This window comes from Canis aureus, chromosome 1 (assembly GCF_053574225.1).
Source record: "Canis aureus isolate CA01 chromosome 1, VMU_Caureus_v.1.0, whole genome shotgun sequence".
NCBI classification, from domain to species: domain Eukaryota; kingdom Metazoa; phylum Chordata; class Mammalia; order Carnivora; family Canidae; genus Canis; species Canis aureus.
The window spans coordinates 75,817,025-75,841,500 of NC_135611.1; the positions used below are offsets into that span (position 1 = coordinate 75,817,025).

The window sequence follows — 24,476 nt, forward strand, 5'->3', positions numbered from 1 at the left end:
CTAAGACCCAAGAAACTGTATGTCACATTAACGGTTGAGAAGAAAGGCTGATATGGAACTGGAAAGGGAGAAGTCTGGGTGGTAGGAGGAAATTAGCAACATGTGATATCATAGAAGCCAGGGACAAGAGTTGTTTTAAGGGTGAAGTGGCCCATTGTGTATGATGAAAACTGGATGGAAGGACTTCATCAATGGCTCCACCCTCATGACTTAAGCACCTCCCGAAGGCCCCATCTCCTAATACCATCGTCTTTGGGGGTTAGAATTTCAAGATGATGAATTATAGGGGCACACATACATTGACCATAGCAACCCATGAGTTCAGACAAAAGACTGATTTTTAACAGGAGGAAAAATGATGCTTATCCATTAATGCTTGGTTTCATGGCAATAAAAAAATGATAAATATGCAAATATCAGAGAAGCAAAGGAAGGAAGTATTGAGTATGGTTGTGGGGAGAAGGGAGTGCAGAGTCCTGTGTCTGGCCCAGGAAGTAAGGAGTCCAGGTATTGTCATATTATTGCTCTAAGGATAGCTTGTCCAGCTGAAATCAGACATTATCAAATACAAATTATCAATATAAATATCAAAAGCTAAAAATAAGAGTGAAAGGCAAACCAGCAGGAGAAGGTCAATGATATCTTGGAGTGCAAAATTCTACATTTATGTGACTTTTAGTTAGCTCCAGGCTCAGGAAACTCTAGACGTGAAAAAAAATTAAAAATATGCATAAGTGCATTTGCAGACATTTAACTCCACTCTTCTGGTGATGACTTGGTTAGGAGGGAGGAGAACACCCCACCACTACCAAGGCATGTTTCCCTGTTTGTAATTAGTAAGCTATCTGTAGAGGTGATATTCAAGGCTATGTGAATATCCAGTTGCCCAACACATTTCACCCAATGGTGTTAGCTTCCCTTCCTTGAATCAGTTATCGCCTAGGGAGCTGCAAAATGAGGGTTTTCATTGCTTCATTGTTCCTACCCTGACATTCTTCTGAAAAGAATACACCTCCCATTTTTTTTTTAAGAATACACTTACCTTTTTGATCATCTTTCTCTCTCTGGACTAACATTCTCTTTCTTTTATTACATATTTTATAATCAATTCCCAACATTTTTTTATTTCTTGCAACATTTTATGATGAGGATTTTTAAACATAAAAGGAAATTGAAAGACTTGCTTAGCAAACACCTCTATATCCACCATCTGTGCTTCATAATTAATGTTTTACCATACTCAAGTTTCTCACATATTTGTTCATCTACACTCCCCTCTACACACCCATCAGTCCGGCTCATTGTTTGATACAAATAAGTTGCAGGCATTATTCATGCTTTTGGCTTTTTAGTGCTCAACTTGTCCCAAACTTGGCCAGTGATCTCAGAATGCTTTTTGACAAGGACTGAATTTACTTATTAGATGCAACTATCCTAAACAATATATGAAGTAGACATTTATGGTATATAAAATTGAGGCTGTGTTTTAGCAAATTGATCCTTTTTTTTTTAAAGATTTTATTTATTTATTCATGAGAGACACAGAGACAAAGAGAGAGAGGCAGAGACACAAGCAGGCTCCATGGAGGGAGCTTGACGTGGGACTCAATCCCGGGTCTCCAGGATCAGGCGCTGAGCTGAAGGCGGCGCTAAGCCAGGGAGCCACCCAGGCTGCCCCATATTAATGCAGCCAGAATCAGAAGTGGGGCCACACCTTGGCCTTCAAGGCACCTCTATTTAGTGTTAGTGGACTGGCGCCACCAAGTGGACATTTCAAGCAGCAGCCATTAGTGTCTGGCCTGCATTGAGCATGTTTGGTCTGGTCCCACAATAACATTGGAGGCTAATCTGCATTTCGTCTTCTAAACATAAGCCAAGATTCTAATGAATTCTGATGCAAAAAATGACCAGTTTTAGAAAATCATATGACATCCACCTCGATTAAGCAGGAAGCTTAAGCTTCACTCATTAAATGCTTATTTCAAGAATCTCTATGAACACGATACCAAAGCCTTTATTCCTGGGCATTATTTGTTATCCTCCACTAGTAGACTTGCTGGATGATAAGATGGACAGACCCGGAAGTAAAACCCAAATATCCAAGTCCAAATAAGAAGGAAAGGTATGTAATCTCCCAGATGTATGATGGTCACTCCTAACTATGAGATCCACCAGGTGGACCTGAGAGGGAGAGAGAAAGTCCCATCCCACAGACGAAAAGGAAGTAGAACTGCTTGTTTGAAATGGAGGTGAAAGATGCAAAATAACCCTCCCTACACTAAGTTAATATATACAAGTAGAGAAAACACTTGGTATCTGTTCCAAATACCTCCAAATAAAATTTACATATATGGCACTGAAATTAAGATAGTTAATAGAACTTGACACTGGACTTTGTTGGGGTTTTTTTCTTGTTCTTTAGAGTGTTAATAAAGATGCATATGCACTATCACAAATTAATTTTAATATTTTAATAACAAAATTTCAATATAACTAGTTCCCTTTTAGTATTATGTATTTAATTTTATGTATTTTGTCCAAGAGGACAAAACTCAAAGATCAAAACACAGTTTGTAACTAAATGCATATGACTTTCACAAAATCATAAAATGAAAGACATGAAGGAATATGAGTGTATGGCTGTATTTGTTATTCTATCCACCTCAGTCAAATCCATTGATCTGCCAGATGGGTTTATTTGTTCTGAGCTCCACCCATATTTTATGTCCTACTTTCTAAATATCTTTTCACTGCATGTTTTGCATATTTTTTATTTTTGTTTGGTTTCTTCTGAAGGCATCTATTTTGTTTTAGTGGTTCCTTTTACAAGCTTAAGATTATAAGACATCACAAAAATAATATATTTTGTAACTACTATTATTTTCATTCCTCCTCTTCCACCACTTGATCTTAGCTGAATATATATTTTAGCATTTACCTTTCTATCTTAAACACTGCAGCTTATAATCTCATTCAGCTTCTAGAAATCAAAAGATAAAGTCATCATACTCCCCTTCCTCTAATTTTTCTCATTGGGCATAGAACCCTGCCTTTCCTTACACTCCTATACTTGGGGGTTCCATTTGCCCCTGGCTCAAAAAGGTCACAAAGGGAGAATGTTATCAGTGTTTTGTGGTCCTGCCTTCTTGCACCCAACTCAAAACTGCCTTCAGAGCATTCAGAGGTGACAAAGATTTGTGCCAGAGAAGTGGGACCATGAACCACAGGCTGACCAGGTGGTTTCCTTTCACCCTACTGCTGCTCCTTCATTCAATCCATTACCCCACACAGGCCAGCAACAAAAATAGGAACCGCTCAGGGTCGAACAGTCTGGCTAGTGTCCACAAACTGCATTAAAGATTCCCTAAACCTGAGACCTGAGGGAGAAAGCCACGTGCAATATGCAAAGAGCAAAGGCTTCTGGGATACCGTCTTTGAAAACACAATCCTTCTAAGGCAAAGCCCGTACAAATGAGAGGAAATGTGATAGAGAAAATGGCCTTAAAATGTTTGATATTTGTAGTTTTTAAATGTACGAAATAAATAAATAAGGGGGAGCTACATTCCCAAACAATGCAAACTCACCAAACAGATATTGACATTTCCATGCCAAATTTCAATAGAGTACAAAGTGACTATAAATGTCCAAAAGCAAGTGAGTAAGTAGCAAACTCAACCATAAAATTAATCTAAAAGTCAAATGACAAAAGTCAATTACTATATGTGGCACTAGGTAAGTAATGAATGCTATATTTCTATATAGTGGCAAATACAGCCTCAAGAAATTAAATCTCGATGTGAACCCAGAAATGATGATGGAACACAGCCTTTTATCATAATGCAGCACCAATTAATATAGATAATTTGTCAATATTCCTGAAACTAGCCATCCTAAGATTTAAGTGAGCCAACTTTATCTACTCAAGTTGCATTTTGGAATTTTAAGTCACTGTTTGAAGATTTAAGTGAGCCAACTTTATCTACTCAAGTTGCATTTTGGAATTTTAAGTCACTGTTTGAAGCAGTTGCTCCAATCTAGTCCCAATCCATGTCCATGGAAATGGATACAGAAATATTAAATGGATCACTTGAAGCTTAAAAAAGAAAGAAGTGTATTTCTGACATCTTAATTTAGGCACCTAATGCTTAGAATATTGGAACATATAGTAATCTTCTTGGAGGAGTAGAGAAAGCAGTCCTATACCATTTTGTCTCTACTCAGAGGTAGAGACACTATTTCAGCTGCACTATAATAAGCTTAACTGTCCCCTGGACTATCTTTCCATTGCAAAACAGTTACCAAGCACTACTGTGCCTGCCATTGTGTTATGCATGTGGTATTCAGAAGAGAAGAGGGGACAGAGAATCTGGCTTCTCAGCTTAGAGTCTAGGGGTATAATCTAGATTTATACAGATTTACACAGTTCCAAGTTTTTGAAGTGACATCATATTCCCATTTTTTCCACAAGCCTTGAGACTTGGGCATCCATAGCAACTTTTAAGGCATCACTTCTCAGAATGTACCTCACTGACTGCTTCTAGAAATATTGCTTTATTTTTTTAGTATTTTTAATTTATTTTAGAGATAGAGCGCACGTACAAGCAGGGGAGGAGGCAAGTAGGCTCCCCAAGGAGCAGGGAGCATGATGCGGGGCTCTATCCCAGGACCCTGAGACCATAACCTGAGCCAAAGGTAGATGCTTAACCGACTGAGCCACCCAGGCACCCCTAGGTAGATTGCTTGAAAGATGTTCAGAATGTGGAGATAGGTAGGTAGAAGGACAGATAGATGCATACATACATACATACATAGACAGGCAGACAGACACACATACACACATAATACAATAAACAACTCTGATCACCAATCTAAATCTCTTCTGGTGCTATAAAGCCTTCCAGCCAAGGTATATTAGCAAACACTAAAACAAACTTGCTGTGAAGTGTCAAGCTCTAGAATCAGGTAAATATCTCCATAGCGGCTCCTCAGAGTCCTTTTTGACATCATATTTGCCTGATAGGCCATTCCCATCTGTCATTAAACATCATCTATGTCCCATCAAGGCCAAGATGCAAGTCTCTCCAGGGGTGGAGGTGTCCATTCTTGCTCCAGGCTCATGGCCATCAATGCCTCCTTGTCAAGGTCAGTTATGCAGTCAGAGCACACCAGGCCAGAGCAGCTTCCATAAAGAAGCTCGAAGAAAGTCTCCTCTAACACAATGATGTTCAGCTTGCAGCAGAGAAACCACAACCACAAAAACTGAGAAATGGATGCCACACAGTGCATCCAGGGCCATCATGGGAGGGAGAGACCAATATGTGGAGCAGACACAGTTGCAAGAGAAAGCGCCAGACTAATCATGGACACAAGACGTGTTCAGAAAAGCAGGAGTGCCCACTTATGCAAATAAAAGAGAACATCTACTTAAAACCAGTCTGTGAGGGGGAGGCCCACTATTCTGTTTGAGAAAAAAACACCAAAGCCTAGGTATAGTTAGAAAATGGCCACAAGAAATTTCAAGAATCCTTCACAATGATACACAATGATACAGTAGTTTCTGGTGTACATATAGTGATTCTGCAAGGTTCTATATTGTGCTATGCTCACGGATGTAGCTACCACCTGCCCCCATAAAATGCTATTATCATACCATCGACTTATGCTGTATCTTTTATGCCTGTGACTTCTTCACTCCATGACTAGAGCCTGTATCTCCCACTCCTCTTCACCAGTTTGCCCATCTCGCCACCCTGCTCCCCTCTGGCAACTGGCAGTTTGTTTGCTCTATTTATGGGTCTGATTTGCTTCTAATTTGTTTACTTATTTGTGGGGTTTTTTGATTCCACACATAAGTGAAATAATACTGTATTTGTCTTTCTCTATCTGATTTATTTCACTCCACATAACACCCTCTAGGTCATTCCACATTCGAAATGGCACGATCTCATCCTTTTTATGGCTGTGTAATATTCCATTTGCTATACAGATAGACCCCATCTTCCTTATCTATCCATCTATCAATGAACACTTAGGCTGCTTCCATGTCTAGCTATTATACATAATGCTGCAATAAACATAGGGGTGCATATATCTTTTTGAGTTAGTGTTTTTGTTTTCTTCAGATAAATATCCAGAAGTCAAATTAATGGATCTTATGGTAGTAGTTTGCTTTTTAATTTTTTGAGGAACTTCTATACTGTCTTCCAGAGTGGCTACACCAACTTACATAACCGTCAACGATGCATAAGGGTTCCTTTTTCTCCACTTCCTTGCCAACACTTGTTATTCCTTGTCTTTTTTATTCTAGCCACTCTGACTGGTCTTTTAATATCCTGAGGTCATATCAGATATTCTTGATGGAAGCAGAATTTAATCTGTAGGTGTACCACGACCTTTTAGACACTCCTGAGGCCAAAGTGTCCTGGCCCAATGTTCAAACTCTATAGACACAATACAGTTTGGGTTGGACAGTCTGAGTTCACATCCCATCTCGGCTACTGTGGTTATATAACCTAAGTCACGTAAATGGCTTATCTTGGCCTTAGTCTCTTCATCTATAAAAATGGAGATCACAGGACTTTAAAGAGATTAACCCTGTGCCTTGTGCTGACTACATATTATATCAACCCAGGTACAAATAAAAACAAAAACAAAAAGTAGCAAGAGAGAAGCTTATTTCCTTCAGCTAAAAGTCAGGAAGGAGGTAGTACAGCACTGGAGTGGAAGCACTACTCAAGGTTATCAAGGACCCAAGTACCCCGCAACTCACCACGCTGACATCCTCATGGTGGGGCTCTTGTGTTCATGGCCCAACTGGAACCATCCACCACAAGGTAGCAGGATGTAGGGCAAAATGAAACGGACAACGGGCATCTGCTGTCATCTCTGAAGGAACATTCTGAGCTGCCCCACTCAGGGTACCACATGTATTTATATTTGAACTGGCCAGAATCTAGTTATAAGTGGAAATGTAGCCTGTCTTCTGGGTGGCTTCATGTTCGAATATTATTCTATTAAAGGGAAATAGCACAAATAGATGGCGTTGAGGGGATGATTTCCAGAATGTTTTAGAAGTTGAAACTGAATGAACGGAATAAATTAATCATTTTTAAAAACCTTCTGTCCAACTGTACTCCCCACGACACCCACTGTCGATCTGCAGGTGCTCAAACAGCACGGAATGTGCAGGATCAAAGTCCAGGCACAAGGGACTCCAGGCTCAAGGATCTGCTCTTGAGAATCTCAAGCCAGGACGAGTACACCCAGCAAATAACAGTAACTATGGAAATTAAGTGATGTGCCGTCAGCTGCCTAGAATTACTCATACACAACCCCACAATGTGGCCACCCACTCAGTGGAGTGACCAGCTTGCATTTAGAACACAATATTGGTTGTAGTTCAGTGCCCTAAGGTATGTAGTAATCTGTACTAACGGATCTACTTAATCTGAAATGCTGAGTATATATGTAAAGAGGAGCTAAGAAGTACTTATGGACACCCATTCAGACTTATGACTCCAATTTGAAAAGAAGCGATAAAACAAAGCCAAGAGACGTCTTAAGGGTTATTTTTCCAACACCGACCAACACCCACAACAGCCCCATTATTCCTGTTGGAAATCCTCAAATGGGAGATATTGTTCCTGAAATTTTTTTTTAATTTTGTTTATTTATTTATGAGAGACAGAGAGAGAGAGGCAGAGACACAGGCAGAGGGAGAAGCAGGCTCCTCGCAGGGACCCTAATGCGGGACTCAATCCCAGGACCCCAGGATCATAACCTGAGCCAAAGGCAGCCTCTCAGCCACTGAGCCACCCAAGTGCCCCTTCCTGAAAATGTTAAAAAGCCAAGACAAACACTCTACTGGGGGTAAAACAATCTCACCAAATGTCACAAAATCCATCCGGAGGTGCCTCTGTCGCCACTTACACCTTCTCTACCCCATCCCCAAACACACACACACACACACACACACACACACACACACACACACACACTTTCTCTTTCATTAACTTTAAAAACGCAAGCCCCATCCTTGTGTTCCCCAACTTCCAGCTTCTGCCACCAGGTGGCAGGAATAATCAAGAATTAGCAAGAATTACCAAGGAGGTTGCCCTGGCTCCTCTGGAAACCAGAAAATGTCTGGTTTCTGGAAGGGATCAGAGCAGCAAATCGAAACTGTTAGACTGAGGCTGAGAAGATGTGACCTACCCAGCATCACACATGAAATTGGGGACCCCGAAGACCAGCACCCTCACCCATCTGTGTCCTATATTTCCACCACCTCACGCTGAGTTTTATTTTTAATTTTTGGTTAAGGAAATTTTCAGCATCCATGAAAGTGAGAATAATAAAATGAGTCCCGAAGTGCCTACCAGCCGGCTTCTGCAATTAGCAACACTCTGTCATCTTTCCATACCACATACAGTGCCCCCGACTGTATTTTTTACCAAATACTCGCATGTACTACATTGCAATACCAGTTAATGCAACATTAAAATCACTGTGGTTCATTCATTCAACAAATAACTGCTAGTGTCTGCTACGTGTGGGGAATTGTGCAAAAGTAAGATACACAGCTGTAACCAAAAGGGCAGTATGGCAACAAGGCTTTCATGCATAAATCACGTTGTGTGCTTGAAATTAGGTTTTTTTTTTTTTTTAAGAATTTACTTATTTGAGAGAGGGAGTGTGCAAGAGAGAGCACAAGCAGGGGAGTAGCAGAGGCAGAGGGAGAAGCAGGCTCCCTGCGGATCCCAGGACCCCGGATCATGACCTGAGCTGAAGGCAGACGCTTAACCAAGTGAACTAGATAGAGAATTAACCCAAGTTGGAACTGTATTATTTTTATAGATCCTTGAGGCCAGCCTGGGATCTAAAGTTAAAATCAAAGCCACAGACTTGTTTTTCTTTCAAAGACAAGGTCACAGCCAACAGGCCTCACAGAGGACATTTCCTGGAAAGTTACAGGGACTTACCTAACACAGTTTATCTATCTTGTTGCCTTACTCAAAATGAAGTACCTGAGGAAGGAAAGTTGGGATGAGATGGGAGAAAGACTGGACTGCCTCAAAAAGGTAAAAGAGAAATGAGCCAGGTGTCTGTCACATCTCGAAATAACTGCTCCGGGGTGAGGACACTCCTCCAAGAACACAGCTTACTCATGTCCTTAAAGTCAAATCAAGACAGCCTGACAAAAGAAGGCATTTTTCTTATTCTCATTACTACCAGAGTTTGCTTTAAACCAAACAAAACACATTTTAGCATCTCAAAAATCTAACATCTAAGAAGGAAACTCTCTGGCCTACATTATGCTTCATTTATAAATTGGAAGCCTGTGTTAACATGATATACCCTAGTCTCAGCTATGCTTATTATAAAGTCACATGACTTAGATGGGGGCACCTGGTCCTCCTTTCTCTCTTTCTCAAGTTAGACCACACCATTCCTTCTCTCAGAACAGAACAAAACAGAAATCATGTTTCATTATGAGTCCAAGATTCACTGCCTGTCTTTATTCAGCTGATCCATCTGAATACCTTATCTTTGTCGCCCCATTCCTCAAAAGTCTTCTAGGTAATATTTATTGACAGATCATTTGGGTTTTTTGTTCTAAGATTGTATTTTTTGCAATCTGTACATTTTTCATAGAATGGTGAAGACTTTGATGAAAACCAGAACACATCAGGAAACAACAATTCACTGAGGTGTAGAGTTTCAAAAAGCAGAGAACACGAAAACGCCAAGCAGGTACTCCAGTGATGGTTGAGTGAATCTATTACCACGTAACTGCTGTGCAACAGAGACTGAGCTATGGGGACAGAAAGCGTGCGCTCAGCTGACACTCAGAGGAATGAATTAAATGGTAATTAGAATGTGTAAGGCAGGGTCATGGAGAAGCCACACATGCTCAAAGAAAGAGATGTTGTGTTTATCAACCTGTCCTCAGAGTTTTCTACTGTGGAGGGTACAGAGGCTTTCTCCGACACTTTGCTAGTACAGATTCCAAGCCCATTCTAAAGCAAAAAACACTGTTTAAACCAAGGCATCTCAATATTAAATAAAGTAAGTGAGGCAGATGAGGAAGGTTCTAAGATCTGTTTCCAAAAACTGTCCATCAAGCCCTTGCGTTCCCCAGGGACACCTCAGTTTATAGCAGACTGAGGCACTCTACACAAGGCCACTCTCCTTTTTTTTTAATATGTTGAATTCTGGGTAGTATTTCATTTGAAGAATGGCTTCTGCTGCTAAAAATCAAGCCAATTATCCATGTAGATCATCTTTCTTTTTTTGGTAATTCTGGGTACCTACTATCAAGCCATTTATTGGAGGGAGTTATTCTCATGATTAAAAAAAATGACTTGCTTGAAGTAGAAAATGTGGGAAATTATTGTAGCAAAATTTGGAAGGTAAAAAATATTACCTTTATAATTCCAGGGGGAAAAGTCAACGCCTAGCAACTTAAAATATGGTCTTTCAAGGCAAATATACATGTACATGTCACCTATATTAGGATTATGCTACTCATATTATTACTGTCTATTTTACTTAATATATTGTAAAAAAAAAAGTATCCCTTTCAGTAATTATTCAACAAAAGAAAACAATACTTCTGTCCATACAACACCCACACATAGAAGTTTATAGTCCTTTATTCATAACTGCCAAAACTTGGAAGCAGCCACAACGTTGTTCAGCAGGTGAATAGAGAAATGAACTGTGGCTCATTCAGACAATGGAATATTCTTCAGCACCAAAAAGACATGAACTTTGAACCATGAATAGACATGGGAGCACATGTATTAGTAATTAAAGAAGCAGTCTGAAATGATTACATACTGTATGATTCCAAGTATATGACAAAGGAAAAGGCAAAACTGTGGAGACAGTAAAAAGACAGTGGTTACTGAGAGGGAAGCACATGTGGGCAAAGCACAGAGGATTTGGGGCAGTGAAACTACTCTATATGATACTATTATAGTGGATACATGTCATTATGCATTTGTCCAGATACATAAAATGTACAACAGTAAGAGTGGACCCTAATGTATCAATAGACTTTGGGCACTAATGTGTCACTGTAAGTTCATCAATTACAGCAAATGTACCACTCTAGCAGGAGACAGTGATAATGGGGGGAGGCTATGGATGCATGGGAGCAGCTGGTACATGGGAAATTTCTACTTTCCCCTCAATTTTGCTAAGAACCTGAAACTGCACTTTTAAAAAATGAAGTCTTTTTTTAATTGTTTCACAAAATAATCAAAAACAAAAAAATAAGATACTTTACAATTATAAACAAAAATATAAAGAGTGAAGAGGAGCTAACAGATTTGGCATCAATGGTCTTTGGGTGACCTTGGTGGCAGCCATCTCAGTAGAAGTCTGACCACAGTGGGCTGAGTGAATATGATGTGATGGTCACTAAAAGTAAAGTAATAATTTCAAGTGGTTTGGCTGTGAAGGGAAAGAGGGAGAGTAGATGGCCCATAACTATGGGGTCATGAAAATTTTGTTGTGGCTAATGTCATTTTTGGTTTGCTTTAAAGATGGGGATGGGGACAGCCACATGTAGAAGAATGAAACTGGACCAATCTCTTACAACATGCACAAAGATAAACTCAAAATGATCAAAATATCTAAATGTGAGACAAGAATTCGTCAAAATCCTGGAGGATAACTTAGGCAATAGCCTTTTTGAACTTGGCCACAGCAACTTCTTGCTAGACACATCTATGAAGGCAAGGGAAACGAAACAAAAATGAACTATTGGGACTTCATCAAGATAAAAAGCTTCTGCACAGCAAAAGAAACAGTCAACAGACCTACAGAATGGAAGCAGATATTAGCAAATGACATATCAGATAAAGGGCTAGTATCCAAGATCTATAAAGAACTTATCAAACTCAACACCCAAGAAACAAACAATCCAGTCATGAAATGGGCAGAAGACAGAATAGATATTTCTCCAAAGAAGGCCTACACATGGCCAATAAGCACATGAGGAAATGCTTCACATCACATGCCATGAGGGAAATCAAATCAAAACCACAGTGAGATACTACTTTACACCAGTGCAAATGGCTAAAATTAACAAGACAAGAAACAACAAATGTTGGAGAGGATGTGGAGAAAGGGGAACCCTCTTCAACTGTTGGTGGGAATGCAAACTGGTACAGCCACTCTGGAAAACAGTGTGGAGGTTCCTCAGGAAGTTAAAACTACTCTATGACCCAGTGAATCGCTGGGACACCTGCACCCCATTGTTCTCAACAGCAATGTCCAGAATAGCTGAATTGTGGAAGGAATCATGATATCTTCCAACCGATGAATACATAAAGAAGATGTGGTATATATATACTATGGAATACTACTCAGCCATCAGAATACCTACCATTTGCTTTGACTTGGATGGAACTGGAGGGTACTATGCTGAGTGAAATCAGTCAATCAGAGAAGGACAATCATCATATGGTTTCACTCATATGTGAATGTAAGAAATAGTGAAAGGGATTATAAGGGAAAGAAGGGAAATTGAGTGGGAAAAATTAGAGCGTGAGACAAATCATGAGAGACTCCTAACTCGGGGAGACAAACAAAGGGTTGCAGAAGGGAAAGTGGGTGGAGGAATTGGGTAATGGGCATCACTGGGTGATGGGCACTGAGGGGGGCACTTGATAGGATGAGCACTGGGTGTTATACTACATGTTGTCAAATTGAATTTAAATTTTAAAAAATGAAAAAAATAAAAATAAAGAAAATAATGATGGGAACGGGAGCTCACTTTGTCAGCACATATATTAAAATTGGAACAATAGAAAATTAACATGGCCTCTGCACAAGGATGACATGCAAATCTGTGAACTATTCCATACTTTTATTTTTTTTTATTCCATACTTTTAACACCAAAAAAAAACCTAAATCAATTTAAAAATGGGAAGACATGAACAGACATTTCTTCAAAGAAGACATCCAGATGGCCAGCAGACCCATGAAAAGATGCTCAACATCAATCATCATAAGGGAAATGCAAATCAAAACCACAAGGAGATATTACTGCACACCTGTCAGAATGGCTAAAGTCAAAACAGGAAATGACAAGCGTTGGCAAGAATTAGGACAAATAGGAACCCTTGTGCCCTGTTGGTAGGAACACAAAGTGGTGCAGCCACTGCAGAAAAGAATATGGAGGTTCCTCAAAACTTTAAAATAGAACTACCTGGTGATCCAGTTACTGCACTACTGGGTATTTATCCAAAGAATACAAAGGGATGCATACACCCCTGTGTTTATTGCAGCATCATCTATAATAGTCAAACTATGGAAGCAACCCAAGTGTCCATCGATGTAGGTGAATGGATAAAGAAGAGGTGATAAGTGTATCATATATATATGTGTGTGTGTGTGTGTGTCACTATATATTTATATGCATAAATATTATTCAGCCATAAAAAAGAATGAAATCTTGTCATTTGCAACAACATGGATGGCTCTAGAGACTATAATGCCAACTGAAGGAAGTCAGTCAGGGAAAGACAAATACCGTATGATCTCACTCAAATGTGGAATTTAAGAAACAAAATAAATGAACAAAGAAAAAAAGAGATAAGCCAAAAAAATAGACTTAATATGGAGATATGGCTACCAGAGGGGAGGTGAGTGGGGGACAAGTGAAATAGGTGAAGGGGATTAAGAGTACACTTATCATGTAGAGAACTATTGAAGACTATATTGTACACCTCAATATAGTATAAAACTGCATGTTAATTATATTAAAATTTAAAATCATAAAGAAGTCTGTAGCAATCTAATAGTAAAAATAAACAAATAAATAAAGATGGGAACAGGTTGGGCGGGTGAACAGTTAATGCCAAACATTCCATTGACAGTAAGTAACTTGAAATTTCACTGAAAAAAAATAATCATGATTATTTAAACCAAATATTTGTCAAACTTTAACTACTGGCTAAGCAAGGTGTTAGGTGGGAATGAAAGAAATTAGGCTCATGCCTACACTTGTCCTCAGCAGCTGCTGCTTGGACTTCACTGGTTGGTTTCTATTATTCTCCACCTTCCTAATTCCTGAGGTCCAGCCCAGAAAATGAAGGTAGTCTAAGTGAAACATATAATGGAGTTTGACATCAAAGGACTGTATGATCCTTGGAATCCTTTCAGATTGGATATACGCTTATGACTTTTTAAAAAATTTTATTTATTTATTTATTTGTTTGTTTGTTTGTTTGTTTTAGAGAGCAGGTATGGCTAGAGGGAGAGAGAATCCTAAGCATGCTCCACACCCAGCACGGAGTCCAATGCAGGGCTCAGTCTCATAACCCTGAGATCATGACCTGAGCCAAAATCAAGAGTCGGACACTTAACCATCTGAGCTGAGGTGCCCCACTTATGACTTATTTCTGAGTTCGCACAGTACAGAGAATCAATGGCTACCTGAGATATGACAGAAAACAGAAGCTGAGATTTGACATTATCCCTTTTAGAACCTGTTCAAAATTGCTCCACATCTGCAAACTGCCTTGCCACCTGTCTTTGCCAAATGGAGGGAGGCAGGCAATCCTCTATGCTATCCTGAGAGCAGAATGGGTCATGGATCTTGAAAAGCTCAAATGGTATCTTCAAAGATATCCAGGTATATACTTCACTCCATTCCTTAGAGCAAGGGTTAGTTGAGAAAGGGCACTACTTCCAAACTTTAGCCCATTGATAGGAGGACGCTAGATCCCAAAGGAATGTTTATCAGCCCTTGAAGATACTGGACTAGTGCTCACATCTGCAGACCAAGCCTTGGGCTGCCAGGAAAATAAACTAACGTTGATCTCCGCCCTGTGGAAACGACGTCTGGCAAAGTATAAAAGGAGACTTAGGCAGCCTCTGATATTAACTTCATTGAGCTCATGCCCGAAAACAGCAGGGGTTGAAGGATTAGAGCAGAGACAGAAGCAAGAGGCAGAGATATGAGCCTATTCCCTAAATAAAAAGAGGAAATACTACAGCTGTTTTGGAGAAAAGAGAGAGAGAAGTGTGATCCTGTATTTTTCGTGATAAAAGGGAAAACGTCTGCACAGCTAGGTAATAAGAGTTATCTTCTTGCATAATAATTTTAAAAGAACTGTTGTCGATCCTTTGCCAAAATTCTGAGCAAAGATTAGGGGTTGTTATGCCCCGGATCCTCATTATTCCATCTCTCTTGTAATGCTTGATTTCAAGATGAAGAGCAGATCACCACTGAGAAGGATTCTTCAAGAAACAAAGAAATTAAGGAGGATGATCCAGAGACACATCAACAAAGCTCTTGCTTTAAATCAGAGAAATAACCACATTGATCTATTTGGTTTTCTCATTTTGTTTCATCCACATATATTTTTTTTAATTTTAAATTATTTATTAGTATTGTCACCACCACCAATTCCTCTTCCCTACCACCCGCCCAACACCATTTTCAGAAATTTAATGGATCTCTATGTAATCACTGTGGTAAATTCAAACTACTGATGTCCTGAGAACCCAATATCCTGGCCAGTCATCTAATTAAAGGCATACATTACCAACTAATTGCTCCAGCCCATGCAAAAGTGGTTAATTCATCTTCTCAATGTCAATCAATAAGCAATTGATTTCTCAAAACCCAATCCATATTAAGTCCATTGAATTCACTCTTTTGTTGTTGTATCCTGAAGGTATTCCTAGTCCTTATTGCCCCATGAGGTAAGAGAGGCAAATTATTTTCTTTATTTCTTGGACCAGGAAGATAAAGCTCAGAGAAGTGACTTACTCAAAGTTAGTCAGCTAGAGAGGAACAAAACTACCTTCACAATTTCAGCTTCTGATTCGTAATCCAGGATTGCCTGGGACTCTGTCTTAACACTCAAGTATTTGTCAAGTTTCCGAATGTCCATTTAAATTTCATTTCAATGTCTAAGTCTCTGAGGAACTTTGTTTTTATGCATCAGAAGATATCTCTGGAGTTAGTGAGAATTGGGATCAAAAGCTCTTGTCACATATGCACCATCAAAAATATTTACCACCTCAGAAACCTGAGCTTACTTCCATCTTTCATTTTACTTTATGGATCTCTGACCCCAGGGGCTCAGAAATTCTCCTGGGTGGTCTGAGGCATCAGACTTTGCTAATGTTAATGGGATGGAAGCAATCATCAGGAGGTTGGGAGTCATCTAGCCAAGATAACCAAATGGCTGAAGCCTCTATTTTGAGCTACTTTATTTTATGCGGTGTGAGATTGCTATTTGGGACCACATATATTCCTTGCAATTAAAGAATCTGATGAATCCAGACTAAAGTACATGAATGCACCCAATTAAATGTTGCCTTCCTCCATGGCCACTGTGAAACTCTATCAGAAACTAAGGAGGAAGCATCATCCACCTTTCCTAAATTCAACCATGAAAACTTAGTGTCTACTGAACTGGTATTCCCTTAATATCTTCTAGATCAGTGTTTCCACTGCTCAGTACATGTATTCATACATTAAAGTTTTCATGAAATAAGACTCATCGTTACTATGTGTGATATGCTCTGATACATCCTCTTCTTTCTTATTAAAGATGGGTGTCCTGCAGTGTTCTTCATAACCCACAGATGGGTCCCCCCGCCCAGGGGTAGAATAGTGTTCCAGAGAAGCAACACACAGTCCCACTTCATTTAACTAATAATTCAACATATGCTGGTCAAGCAGCCGAATGTCCAAGATCCTAGTGGTATTGGGCTCACATCTAATCTCCAGAAAGTTAGCCAGTTGAGGTTTCATCGCAAAATATGATCAAGGAAGACAGTAGGAGTGAAGCACAGAGGAATGCCTCTGTCCCTGTCTGAGGAGATGCAAGAAGGTGTTGTAGGAGTGAGGGGCTTGGGCCGTGCCCTGAAGCAGGCAGTGGGTGCTGATACTTAGCATAGCTGCTGCAAGGTGGAGAAGTGAGGGTGTTAACAAGTAGAGGGGAGGTCCCAGCTCAGGGATGAGTCCTTTGTGATCCTGGAGATAAGGAATCTCCTTTAGGGACCAGAAGTGACCTAGAAGTGGTCTCAAATTAGCAATGATTAAATGTGTGAATAAATTCCTTCCTCCAGTGGGAGAAGAAGAGGTCTCCATTATAAGGGGCATAGAGGAAAGAGGTGAGTGCAGGGAAGCCAGATTTCAGGGCAGGTGTGGAGGGAACCAGGAGGACCCCAGGAGAAGTAGAGGACAGTCGTCATGTGTATGGCCCTGAGGCCCCTCCAAACTCACTCACTGATGGACACCATATTCCGCAGCAGAAGTGATCAGATGCACATATTGCTCACTTACTACCCACGACCCCCTAACAAAGCTCTGAACAGAAACAAAGGCATGCCAATAATGCCAGAACTTTCTGGAAAGCTATATTACAACCTGCTGGTTAATAGCTCTGAAATCCACAAAATCCTTCTTTACATTTCAAGCACCCAGTGAAGTGTGTCAGTCTCCCACTAAAACATACGGTGAGCCAGGACAGGGAATGACCAACTTACTCAAACTTTGTGAGACCAGATGGCATGAGAGTTTCTAAAATCAGATTTCATAACTGTGTCCTAAAAGCTATCAGAGGCCCTCCTAGTCCAGTGAGAAACATTCTTGCCTCGTGATTTTTTATCAGCGTCTGGTTAGTTATCCATCTTCCCTGCTCTGTTTCCAGAAGCATGTTTTCTGCATTTCTGTAAGTCCTCAGGGCTTGTCATATCCATGCAGCAAAGGTCGGCCCAAGCCATGGTTGATTGTAGTCTAAAATGAGATCAGTATCCCCCTTCTGTCTTGTAGGACATACACCTCATCAATTTGTTCGTTGCTTGTTTAATTTACAAAGCCTCACCTAGCTCAGTATGTCCGTTTGTTTCTTGTTTTCTGCCAGTCTTTTTTCTTTTGTGTTGTTACAGATATCTGGAAAGGAAATATGATACGGTTTGTGAATTTTTTTTAAGATTTTATTTATTTATTCATGAGAGACAGAGAGAGAGAGAGACAGAGACAGAGACACAGGCAGAGGGAGAAGCGGGCTCCATGCAGGGAGCCCAACATGGGACTCGATCCCAGGACTCCAGGATCACCCCCTGGGTTATCAGGCTATAATAGTTACATCTCTCCAGAGGCTGGAGAACTCAGACTCGGGATTTGAACCAGGAAATGCAACCCTGAGATCTGGGGGCATGATTCTATCAAGGGATCCTCTGCTCACAACTGCCTTGGCTCCCAAAGAAGGTGGATCATAGGCCACATGTGAGAAGCTTCCAAGGAAATAGTCATCCTCTGGGTGTTTATGCTGACCTTCGCATTCATTTTCTAGTAAGATCTATCTCTTCATCTTTCTGCATAGGTTTACTGGAGGCCTGTCTTTTGGGGAATAGGGTTACAATTTCTTCTTGGGCTCTTAATCCTGAGGACTGATCCTGGATTTATGGCTTTTGATTGGTTGGGCCAACAAGTTCAGGTAAGTTGGGTTCAAATGAATATCTTGCCGATAAGTGCTTTTAGTATCCTCAAGACATGTCAGAAATAGGTTCAGCTTGACACAGCTGGCACCTCTGGGGTGGGATGAAAGGGACAATTGGGATAGGAGAGTGATGTCATGGATGATATGGGGAGAGACAACACTAATATTGATAATTAAACAGATTAACATATTCTACACAAACAAAAATATAGGTCAACTAATGCAGATGAATAAATCTATTTCTGACATGTCGTGAGGATTATATCCAAATTGACACAGTGGGCTCCTTCTTGAGCATCCCAGAGTCATACTGAATGTCACAAAGGAAAGGAAATCCATATGTAGTTATAGCTCAAAAATATACTTCCATGCCATCTACTGGAGTGGGGAAGGCTATGAGAATTTACCTTCCACAACTCACCAGCAAGTTTGCTGGGCTCCTCCTTGGTGGACTGTAACCACCAATTCCATGGTTGTAATGATTGTCGGCTCTTCCTTTCTTTAAATCAGACCTTCTTGGATATAGTAACACTGGTGATGAATTTGTCTTCGGTACACCTATGCAGACCACTTACTGGCATTTAAGGTAAAGCCAAATCCCTTTTCAAAGTAGTTACTTCCTTTCCAGTACCTTCTGGATCTTTGTAGACATTCTGATAAAACCTGACCAGAAACCAGATACATGCCCAACATGTCCTAGGTGGATACCACAGCACTAACTTTTTCCACTTACCTGATTTTATCTGAAGTCCGTAGATTACAAACGTTTTTGCTTTGTGACTATAGCACTGAGAGAAACATCTAGAGGAAGTCAGAAATATACAAATACTTTTGAGGGGGCTCCTAGCATTGCCTGAGATACTACTAAAAAAGACATACGGGGTAATAGTATCTGTTACATCAGGGAAAGGAACATTTGGTACCTGGCCATGATCAGGCACATGGCCACTGATGGCTTCTTCTAGGCCCAGGATCAGTGACAGCTCTGTGCTCAGGAAGCCCCTCAGTCTCCCAAAAGGAGGCAGCTAGCCACCACATTGACCTCTGTTCTTTTAGAGCCATTTCCATGCCAAACCTTTTGTGTCTTTCCTTCAGCACAGCATACCTGGAGGCTGGCCCTTCTCCCAACCAAAGGAGGGACATTCTCCAGGGGAAAGGCACCCTGGCCTCCCTGCACTCCTACAAGCCCAGGAAGCACAGTTTCCCCTGTCAAGACCCTACAAATACTTGCTGAGTCCCAAGGGTAAATTTGGCTTTTTCTACAGCATTCTTAGCAGTGTTATTATTTCTATACTTCTAAATTGTTTTATCACTTAGGGATTCTGAGTTTACCTCCAAACTACCCAGCTTCAGTTAGGCCAAATTTTATGCTGAATCTTTCTTTTTAATTGTTGATTTTTTTTAAGCTGCTGATTTGATGCTTTGGTGCTGAGATAACTAAGCCATCTCCAAAAGGCCAAAGGTTTGGAAATGTGCTGCTATCAAGAATTGAACCTACACCTGGGAAAAAGAAAAGTCACTGGGAAAGCCTAATTTGCTACTCTTTAGACTTTTCCTGCCCACCCACCCACCCACCACCTCCTCTTCCCCAGAGCAGTGGCCTCCATCCTTTCTGCCAAAGCAGAATCCCTGTGGGAACATTCAAGATATAAGCCCTTTTAATTCGCCGAAGCTTTCAGGAAGGTTCTGCTTGTCCATTAAAGCCAATAAAAGCACATAAGTGACTGAGCTCTGAGTAATGGCACAAAATGTCTTTTAATATATATTATTAATAGATATTTCTAAATTAGATCCTGTACAAATTGTCCTTGGTCATTCTATGTGTCTGGTGGCAGCTTGTCCCTGGCCATTTAGCTGGAGAACAGAGGGGAAGGGGTACATAGGGGCAGGAGTGCGGAGGGACCCAGCCCACAGCTCTGTGTGTTCTCTACAGGGTAGAAACCGTTCACTGTGAAAACAAGCTGCATTGAAGGCACCCAAAAACATCAGGGAAACAGGATCCAAAATAAGACAATTGTGGTATCACCGAAGTAAACTAGCTTCCAAAGTTCCTTTTTTTAGAGATTAAAAAAAATCTATAAATAAGATAATTTTTTAAAAAGCTAAACTAATGCGTGCTTACTAATGGAAGGCAGTGTGTGTAAGCACCTATCGTGCTGTATCTGATCGCTGTATCCTTTATAAATAAGGATCTGAGAGGCTACTCCCACTCAATTTTGACCAGAATATTCTGCTAATGAAGATGTTTAATGTCAGAACTTCAAGAATATCTGCCAGTGGCCTTCAGTTTCTTGATCTACTTATTACAAATCCTCCCAAAATGCATTCCTTCTCTGAGTAACTACAGTAAGAAAAGCTCATCTTCTCAGAGAAACCAAAAAAAAGTCAAGTTTCCTATGAAATATATTCAAATTTATCCAGAGCAAATTCAAATAATAGATTATAGATAGGGAAACTGCCTGATTGTCATTAATCAAAGAAGAGTTTCCAGTATTTTGATGATGTTTCAGCAGGGCAAAGGAAGCAGGAGAGAGGCCTGATCTGAAATGTACTAATACTACCAAGGCCAACATCAACCATGATTGCTTTCATCTCACCCCCAGGTCCTGCCCATTGTGGTTTTCCTCAGCACTGTAAAGCCCATGCTCTACTACCTTGGATTGATGCAGTGGATCATTAGAAAGGTACTGGGACTTGAAGCGATTGGGTGACATGATAGGTGTACAGCTGGTTATCTGGGGGACAAAGTCTTAAACGCCTTTTATCTAGGTTTTCCCAACATGCTTTTATGTTCATACCAAGATCCTCCAAGAGCCTCCTCTTCCACCCCAAGTTATTAGAGCCAAGCCAAAAAATCCATATAGCCATAGAGCATGTAGCCATAGAGCAAATTTTATCTCCGGGACTTTTAACGGGGCTTTGACCTGCTGGCTATCTTCAGGAAACCTTAGTAATTACTTCTTTGACATCTGTGGGGAGAACAGCACCCTTCCTTCATCCTGGCTGTGTTTCCCTGTGCCTTACACGGAGTCCCTGCTTACCCTCAGGATGTTGCAAAAGTGGAGACGCCTGCTCTAATTGTTGCTAGAGGATCAAAGCAAGAAGGGGAAGCTGCTTTGTGTTTCTGAGGGAGTTTGATAAGCACACACAATTTTAAAAAAAGAAAAAAAGGTCTGAAAAGTTAAACCTGCCACCCCAGCATCTGTCAGTTCTACTAGACTTGTGTTAAATCAGAACCTGAGGAAATGTGTAAGTTAGTGCAAATGCACACACAAACCAGGTGGTGCATACAGAGATTGGGCACAGCCATAGCCCTCCCTTGATCCTTGTAAATACATAAATGAGAGGGAAGGAGGGACAAAGGGGAAGGAGAGAGAGGGAGTCAGAGAGGCAGAGAGAAAGAATAGCAGCTGAATTCAGAATTTCAGCAACAGTGTAATTTCCTTTTTTTTAAGATTTATTTTTATTTATTTATGATAGACACAGAGAGAAAGAGAGAGAGAGGCAGAGACACAGGCAGAGGGAGAAGCAGGCTCCATGCCGGAAGCCCGACACGGGACTCGATCCCGGGACTCCAGGATCGCGCCCTGGGCCAAAGGCAGGCGCAAAACCCCTGAGCCACTCAGGGATCCCCAACGGTGTAATTTTCTGATTGTTGACTTGAACATTCAGCAGTACTGGGCTCATGTCTAAGCAGAAAGGAAGGACAGAATGCAACAGGATGTCCCCATTCTGAAGCAGGCACCACAGTCTCTAGCGGAAGGGCTAGTGTAGAAGTGGGACCATAAACCATGTTCATTTGAGAGTTTAGCACAAAAGGCCAAACCTCAACTACATCCCACTACTTACTAGCTGGGTGATCTTAGACACCCAGGTGTTCTGTGCCTTGGATTCCTTTGCTATAAAATGGCTATGATTATAGGACCTCTCACAAAGGGTTGTTGTGATCATTAAATTCATTGCCTGAATCAAGAGCTTAAAACAGTGCTTGGAATGCAGCAAAGCTTGTCATGACTGTTAGCAATTATTATAATTTATTACTCTTATACAACATTTTGATAGACAATTGTTTGTATGATGAAAGTATGAATTCAGAGGATATACAGTGACTCAGCCCTACCATTCACATAGGAGGATTTGATGGGTCCACATTAGGCTAAATAACATACGCTCACATTATGCACCAGTGCTGGCCTGCCAACAATTATTGAAAGCATTTTCCTTGAAAGATTTTCATCCCTACTTTGAAGTGTCACATATACAAACAGATCTTCACTGAGTTTGTTCCTTTTCCGCTTTTAGGTTAGATGGATAATGTTAGTTACTATGGGATCATCTCCTATTGAATCTGTAGTGGCTGCTGGCAATATATTCATTAGACAGTAAGCTGTAATCTCTAAAAACAAAACAAAACTCCTATTTAAAATGGAGTTCAATTCTTCCTAGAATGTACAATTAAAAATATAACAGCATTATTGTTTTTTTAGTGTTGGGGAGGGGTGTCAAAATAAGGAACCCCCACCACTGATAATGTCCAGATTCCATAGAGAGAGAAAGGGTGCATGAGAGAGATCCCTCCCAAGTGTCTCAGTGCCCTAGTGTCACATTTGGGTTCTTGAAAGTTTATGGAGAGGAGGCAAGATGCAATCATTTTATCTAAGTTCCATATAGATTCTGTACAGATCCTCAAACAATCTTTTCTGAGTTGATTGATTTATTAGGTCTCAGACCTACCCTTCAGAAGCTACCAGGTCACCCTCTCAAATGGAGTTCACCACTTATCTTGAAGCTGCACAGATGTAACAGGCAGCCTCACTTTCTGTGGTATAATGCTTGTGGTAAGAAAAAAGACCAGAAAGACTTTTCACCAACAAACCTGTGGCTGTTTAAATAGTTGCGCTTATTCTCAATGTGTCTGAATTGGCCAACAGTCTGTCTTAGATGGGCCTGAAGGAAAATGCCGATGAGCAAAAGCATTTTCATCTTTCTGATCCATCACATGGGTAAGTGCTTGGCCTGAAGACCATTTAAGCAAGGAAATATGATGCCAAGGCATGTCATTCAAAAGAGTAGCATTCCTATGGGGTGGATAAATAAGAAATGGTAACCATCCTCATCACTCAGAATATGTAGCTTCAGGCAAAACAGAATCACACACCCAGGAAAGAACATGTGAATGTTTGCCAGCACAGCGGCCCAAGGTAATCAGATCTGAAGCAAAATTCAAGTCACCAAGAGAAACACATAGCTCCAAATCCAAGGCTTACAACTGCTCCAGGCAGTCTGAGTCTTATTGGTAAGCCCGGCTGCTAGCCTGGAGGATAGTCTTTAGGGATGAGCCCATACTTCCTTCCCTAGGAGTTGAAATTATTATAATTATCATCATAAAATCTCTCAGGACTAATTATTAGAACACCATCTTGACTTGATTACTCCTATCCGCAGGGTAAGAGGGCTCATGTACTGAGTTTCTAGTTAGTCCATGAAGTGAAGCTCAACATATTCCATCCTATAGAACAATAACAAATAATGAAGGGAAAACTGTAAAATTGCACACATGCTTCTGTGGTACTCAACTGAATACTTACTATGCTAAAAGTACAGCTCTTATTTATGTAGAGCCCCACGTCCCAGGCCACCAGTCCTCCTTAATGGGATTCAGGCCCTTACAAATACACTCTCTCTAATTCATTTCCACCTAAGGGGAAGAATGGGGTGTCTGATTCCCAAATAGAAAAGCACCTGTGGGCACCTGTCCTTGTTATTGCTGGTATGTTTTTAGGCATCTCTATTTCCCTCTGGTGTAAGCAAAGAGGTTTATGGTCTGTCAGGATGAAGCTGGAAGATGTGAAGTCACCAGTTCACAAGGCTAGGGCTCAGTTACTTGGGGAATAGTGTTCCAACCTTAGAAAAGTGTACCTGGCCAGCAGACTCTGATTTTAGGTTAGTAGAGACCTTATATGAATTGGCCTTGTACACTCTGCAAACATTACACATG

At 40.6% G+C, this 24,476-nt stretch overlaps 1 non-coding gene and 1 pseudogene across 1 annotated transcript; both read left to right on the plus strand.

Moving 5' to 3' along the window:
• The window catches only part of LOC144281393 (solute carrier family 28 member 3-like), a 52,267-nt pseudogene that overhangs the window by 8,609 nt on the left and 19,182 nt on the right, over positions 1-24,476 (plus strand).
• On the plus strand, positions 12,778-12,880 carry LOC144289214 (U6 spliceosomal RNA). Its single transcript, XR_013357209.1, has one exon. It is a non-coding gene; the product is annotated as a U6 spliceosomal RNA (small nuclear RNA).